Raw genomic sequence first — 6,009 nt, 5'->3', positions numbered from 1 at the left:
AAAGCGGCAGGTGCGTTCGTCAACCCAAACGGCATAACCAGAAACTCGTAATGACCATATCGAGTCACGAATCTTTGTCTTATGAATATCCACTTCCTTTACCCTTAACTGATGGTATCCAGATCGAAGGTCAATCTTGGAAAATACCGAAGCTCCTCTAAGTTGGTCAAATAAATCATCAATCCTTGGCAGAGGGTATTTGTTCTTTATCGTCAATTTGTTCAACTGGCGGTAATCGATGCACATGCGCATTGTCCCGTCCTTTTTCTTCACAAATAGCACCGGTGCTCCCCATGGAGATACGCTTGGCCTAATGAAGCCCCTATCCAACAACTCTTGAATTTGAGCCTTTAACTCCACTAACTCCTTCGGTGCCATTCTATACGGTGCGATGGACACAGGCGCCGTTCCAGGCAACAAATCTATTCCAAACTCAACTTCTCGGTTTGGAGGTAATCCTGGAAGCTCCTCCGGAAAAACATCTTGGAACTCCTTTACGGTCCTAACCTTATCCACTGTCAGTCCCTCCTCTTCTGATTGACTTACAATTGCCAAATAGACCTCACAACCTTTCCGAATCCACTTTTCGGCTCTTAATGCCGACACCACATTGGACAAATAATCCCTTCGCTCACCTATCACCATAACCTCCTCATCCTTTGTGGTCCTTAACACCATTCGTTTAGCGGCACAATCCAGAGTCGCGTTATGCTTAACAAGCCAGTCCATTCCCAAAATGAGATCAAACTCTCCGAACGGTAACTCCATCAGATCTCCAGGGAAAATCTTACCTTGAGTTTCTAAGGGTACATCCCTATACAGTTTGTCTACCCTAACCGAAAGTGACCCAAAGGACTTAGTACAGTACCCCACTCACAATCTCCTCGAGTGCGCACTAACGACCCAGATATGGCACATGCAACATAGGAATGAGTAGATCCAACATCCACCAAGACAAGATATCGGCATGCTAAAAATAAAAACGTACGATTATGACGTCAAAAGGTCACCCTCCTCACTACGACGAGCAAAGCATATACCAAAGTCGGTGACGAGCCTCGGTGTTAATAGTACCCTTGCCAGTGCCCCACGTCCATAGCCATTGCCACGCGACCTCGGCCATGACCTCTCAACGGCGACGGTCCACCTCGCATGCTGTTTGCATGGGTTGCATGACCTTTGTTCAACCACTTGAGCTCGAGTGGCCTCTTAGGACAATCCACGATCTTATGTTCCTTTGATCCACAATGAAGACAAGCCCCAGAACGTTTCCAACATTCCCCCAGATGCATTCTACCACAATCTCCACAAGCTTGTGGTCTAACAGTATTCACCGGAACCGCTCGAATTGGTTCTTCCATCCTAGCTCTCTTAACATTCCGGTTTGCAGCACCAGTTGGTCCAGCATCTCTCCTGAATCGATTTCGATCCCTATCACGGTTCCCTCGTTCAGCTTGCTTCACCTCTTCGGCTATCTTAGCCTTTTCTATCAGTGCAGCAAAATCGCGCTCTCTTTGCGGAGCTATGAGCACCCTTAGCTCATCCCTGAGGCCATCCTCAAAGCGAACATCTGCGCCAGATTCGTAGAGACAATACCATTAGCATACCGGCTCAATCGTAGAAACTCGCCTCATATTCAAGAACGGCCTTACCACCACAGGTCGGTTCAGAATTCCTTCCTTCACAAGCATCCACATAGCTAGCTCGACATACTTCCCTTGAAGGATTGCTTAAATAACTCCCAGGTTACCCTCTCAACTGGGGTACCCTCTCTCACAGTGATCCACCACTGATACGCCTCATCCCGTAGTAAGGATACTGCTCCTTTTAACTTTTGCTCTACTGAGCAGTCCAAGTCATCCATAATCCGCTCTGTGGCTTCCAGCCAGTACTCAGCCACATTTGGGGCTACTCCAGATACACCCCTAAAAACTTCCGCTCCGTTGGTTCGGAGTCGCTCAGAAATGGACCCCCTATTCATGGGCCCGATATTAGCTTCAGCCACTCTTTCCAAAACTATTAACATGGCCTGGGATAGAGCGCCATCCCCCGCGGCCCGATCATACGGCCCATTCTCATCCACAGGTGGTGGTCGTGCTACTCCAGCGGGTATGTGTTCAGAAGACGAAGATCCTGCTTGAGTACTACCTCGGCCTCGACCACGGCCTCGACCACGGCCTCGACCACGGCCTCTTCCCCGAGTAGCTCTCGTACTCATATCGATTTATCTGATTACAAATTTTATGCAGTTAGTTTACTGTTTCCACTGTTTATTATAGAATATCTTATGAACAGATAAGGTTTCAGGGTTGTTCTCGCGTAACCATAATTTAGCTACTGTCTCAGTTTCCTAGGGCTTAGTTTACCCTACAGTCTCAGTTTTGTAGCCTTTACGCTATATTATCTATAGTACTATTCTAAGGTTTAGTACTAACTACTGATGCGATTCAAGATATAAAATGAATAGTACTTACGACCTTGGTGCCGGGATTCAAGTGCCACCTCATCGGTTTTGAGATAAACTCAAAAGATTTAGACTTTTTGAAATCCATTTTCCAAACATTTGTTTTAAAAAAAACAAGTTTGGAGATTATCTCCTTTAAATAGGAAATTTTCAAAAGTCAGATTTTTCCAAAAATACCTTTTTTTTTTTTTTTGGCATAAAGTTTTGAAAACCCTTTTTGGACCCGATCCACAGCCGAGTTGTTGTAACCTAGGCTCTAATACCACTAAATGTAGCACCCCAAACCCGGCCCAGAAGTTATGGCCGGATCCGGCATGCCACATCAAAAACGTAAAAAAACAAATTTCCATTCTAAGTCTAGAAATTCGTACTTGATGTTCAAAAGATTAATTCATTAAGGGTTAAAGTGAATGGAAGCTGTGCACCAGGTAGGAAACCGGAAAAGAGGTGGTGAGTCCATCGGACTGCTTAAGTACCAACCTCCCTTCGGATCCAATCCTAGACATGCATACCGCCATTGCCACACCTTAACGTCATGGATATTTCTAGGAAACCGATTCGATTAAGTCATTTTTAGGAAAAGTGATTAATTTTGGAAAATACTTTCATTGCGGAAGCTTTGCTTGTTGTCGTGTTATTTTGAAATCAACTGTTGTTTTTGAAAACGCGCCTAAAGCTATCTAATTTCAACAGTTAAAATAAGTATTACCTATCTTAGTAATACATATTAAAACCATCAAAAATAAATAAGCGGCCTTATTACATTTAAAAGCCCAAAACCTCAAACGTAATTAAAAGGATGTCCAGTTCACCAGAAGAAAATCAAACTTTCAGAACGGGTGGCCACTCCGAATTCCCTCACAGCTCCAAGCCCACTATGGTTGGGGATTTCCTGCGTGGATGAAAATAAAAGGGTGAGTTTGGGGAAACTCAGTGTGTAAGGAAAACCCATTCAAAGCCCAAGTCACCAAGCCCATTGGGCCTAAGCCCATTCAGAACAAAGGATATCTTGGGCGAGCCCTTTTCAAATTACAATAAACTGGGCCTTAGCCCCTTATTCAGATAACAGTATGGCCCATAGGCCCATTTCAAAATACATGCAACATCAGTAAACATATGCAAGCCCATTTGGGTAACAGTGGTACTGGGCCAGAGCCCTTTTCAGATTACAATAAACTGGGCCTTAGCCCCTTATTCAGATAACAGTATGGCCCATAGGCCCATTTCAAAATACATGCAACATCAATAACATATGCAAGCCCATTTGGGGAGACTACTCAACCCACCAACCACTACACTCCACCCGTACCAGCCATACACTCCATGTGGGGAATAGCTCAACCCACCCAAATTTCAACACTCCACATTCTGCACCTTGTTTGCTCATTATCGAAGAATTGAGGCAAAGCCTCCAGTACGTGGACAAGCCACTTTCAGTACTTCCTCCGTCAATATCCCAGTCCCATGCATCAGATAATAACAACATGGCATGCAGTAAATAACAACAGTCAAACATGCATTTAGGTCAATTTAACCCTAGCGGTATTTCGGTAATTTATCTCCTAGGGGTGAAATTGTAAATTTTTCACTTTTAAAGGTATTTCAGTAATTTATCTATTTTAGGGTTTTTCATGCATATTCCTACCTTTCACGTACTACAGAATCACGTACCGAGGGTTCTTACCGAATTGGGCCCGTTGGCCCATCATTCCAATTTTGGCCCATTAAGCCCAAAAATATCGAGGGCACAAAAATCATGCACTTTACAGTCCGAATTTTTCAGCTTACCAAAAACATTAATCGATTTACCTCACAAGCATTCGCACACTCGCAAATCTACAAAATACCGGTTTTCGGCATTTTGGCTTTTCGACTTTTGCCGATCCAGACTAAGAAAGAGGGTGTTAGTTACACAACCTGTTTGCGACGATATGTTGACGAGATCCACACACGAACCGCCTACAATTGGATTACTAACACGTTAATCTAACTATTCAAATACAAACTACATATTAACCCCTTACAATATTCGGCCAACCACACCTACAGATCATAGTGAGCTTATAAGAAATTAATAAGCAACTCATTAACAAATTTTTGTCAATGTTTACCACATAATCATAATTTCACTGCAAGCTGTCTTCCTGAGCAACAGTCACTAAATCATTTATAACTGAAGCTACGAAACTCCAAATCATGTTACGTTAATTTTCCCTGAAAATAGACTCATATATCTTTTATCCATAAAATTTTCAGAATTTTTGGTATGGCCAATCAATACCAGATTTTTCTTAAAGTTTCCCATGTTTCACTGTTTGACTAATCTGACCACTCTTCATTACGAATCAAAATTTCTCATTGTACAGAATTCAAAATATGATCTCGTTTATTTCATTAGAAACTAGACTCAAAAGCTTTAATTACATAATTTATTCAGCTTCTAATTCATCTCCCACAATTTATGGTGATTTTCCAAAGTCACGTTACTGCTGCTGTCCCAAGCAGATTTATTACCAAATCACTCTTTCACACATACCTTGCATGCATGTTATTTAAACATGTATATCACCAATCAATCATCACATATCTATGATTTTACTTAAGTATAATCTCCATTTCATCATTTTAAAGCACAACGTGTTAGCTGATTTTTCCTTTAACATCTAAGGCACATGCATGCTCATTTGTTTGGCTCAACTTTACCTATCTTCCATTTTTCATCAAAAGAACATGAAACAACAACTATTTCCTTCATTTTAACACAACTAAAATCAAAATATACTTCAAGAGTTAAGGTAGAATCAAGAAGAACTCATGAGCCTCAAAATAGAAACAAGGTACCAAGAACTTACCTTCAATTTTCCTCCTCCTAATGACCGAATACTCAAGAGCTTTCTCCTCTCTAACTTTAGGCTATGATGAACAAAGATGGACAAAACTTTGTTCTTTTCACCCCTTTTTCTTTTAATAAAACTTCATATTTCATCCATTTAATTCTTTAATACAAAAGACATGAATTTCTTACCATGAAACATTTACCTAAACCATTATCATGAAACATTTACCTAACCCATTATCATGGAATATTTACCTAATCCATTATCATGGAATATTTACCTAACCCATTATCAATTTGTATCAATTTGTACCATAAATTATGGATATCAAGTACTCATATTGTCTACAACAACATGATGGCTAGCCACTTCATGTAAAATGGGAGGTTTGTCATGCAAATCCTCCTATTTTGCACTCCTATTTATTTGGCCACCTCAATTTAGCCTATAGCATTTTCAAACATTTTCACATAAGTCCTATTTCATAATTTCACTCCCTTTTTCTTATGGAACAAAAATTAACTAAAATTACCGGGTTCTATCTTAAGCTTGGGCCTTCTAGAGGCCCACAAACATAATTAAACCTATGCCAACATTCACAGAATTCCCAAAAATTGGGGCGTTACACAACCTATCTAAGAGCTGAAAGTTCGTTAGTCGATTGAACAATCACTATTTCAAACGAATCGACTTTTCCGATGCACATGC

General features: G+C 41.1%; 1 long non-coding RNA gene across 4 annotated transcripts; it reads right to left on the bottom strand.

Annotated features, from left to right (window-relative positions):
• Nucleotides 1-3,207: 3,207 nt before the first annotated feature.
• LOC128296535 (uncharacterized) lies at nucleotides 3,208-5,428 on the bottom strand. 4 transcript variants are annotated; one of them, XR_008287158.1, is made up of 3 exons: nucleotides 5,317-5,428; nucleotides 4,382-4,423; nucleotides 3,208-3,356 (listed from the first exon to the last, which is right to left on the bottom strand). It is a non-coding gene; the product is annotated as an uncharacterized LOC128296535 (long non-coding RNA). The 4 variants fall into 4 exon arrangements; XR_008287156.1 differs by lacking the exon at nucleotides 4,382-4,423 and having other exon boundaries at nucleotides 5,317-5,367; XR_008287155.1 differs by lacking the exons at nucleotides 4,382-4,423; nucleotides 5,317-5,428 and adding an exon at nucleotides 4,149-4,215.
• Between the last annotated feature and the right edge of the window lie 581 nt (nucleotides 5,429-6,009).

The sequence above is a fragment of the Gossypium arboreum genome, chromosome 8, assembly GCF_025698485.1.
Source record: "Gossypium arboreum isolate Shixiya-1 chromosome 8, ASM2569848v2, whole genome shotgun sequence".
NCBI classification, from domain to species: domain Eukaryota; kingdom Viridiplantae; phylum Streptophyta; class Magnoliopsida; order Malvales; family Malvaceae; genus Gossypium; species Gossypium arboreum.
The sequence above is the reverse complement of the archived record's forward strand: the minus strand, read 5'-3'. Positions and strand labels throughout refer to the sequence as shown.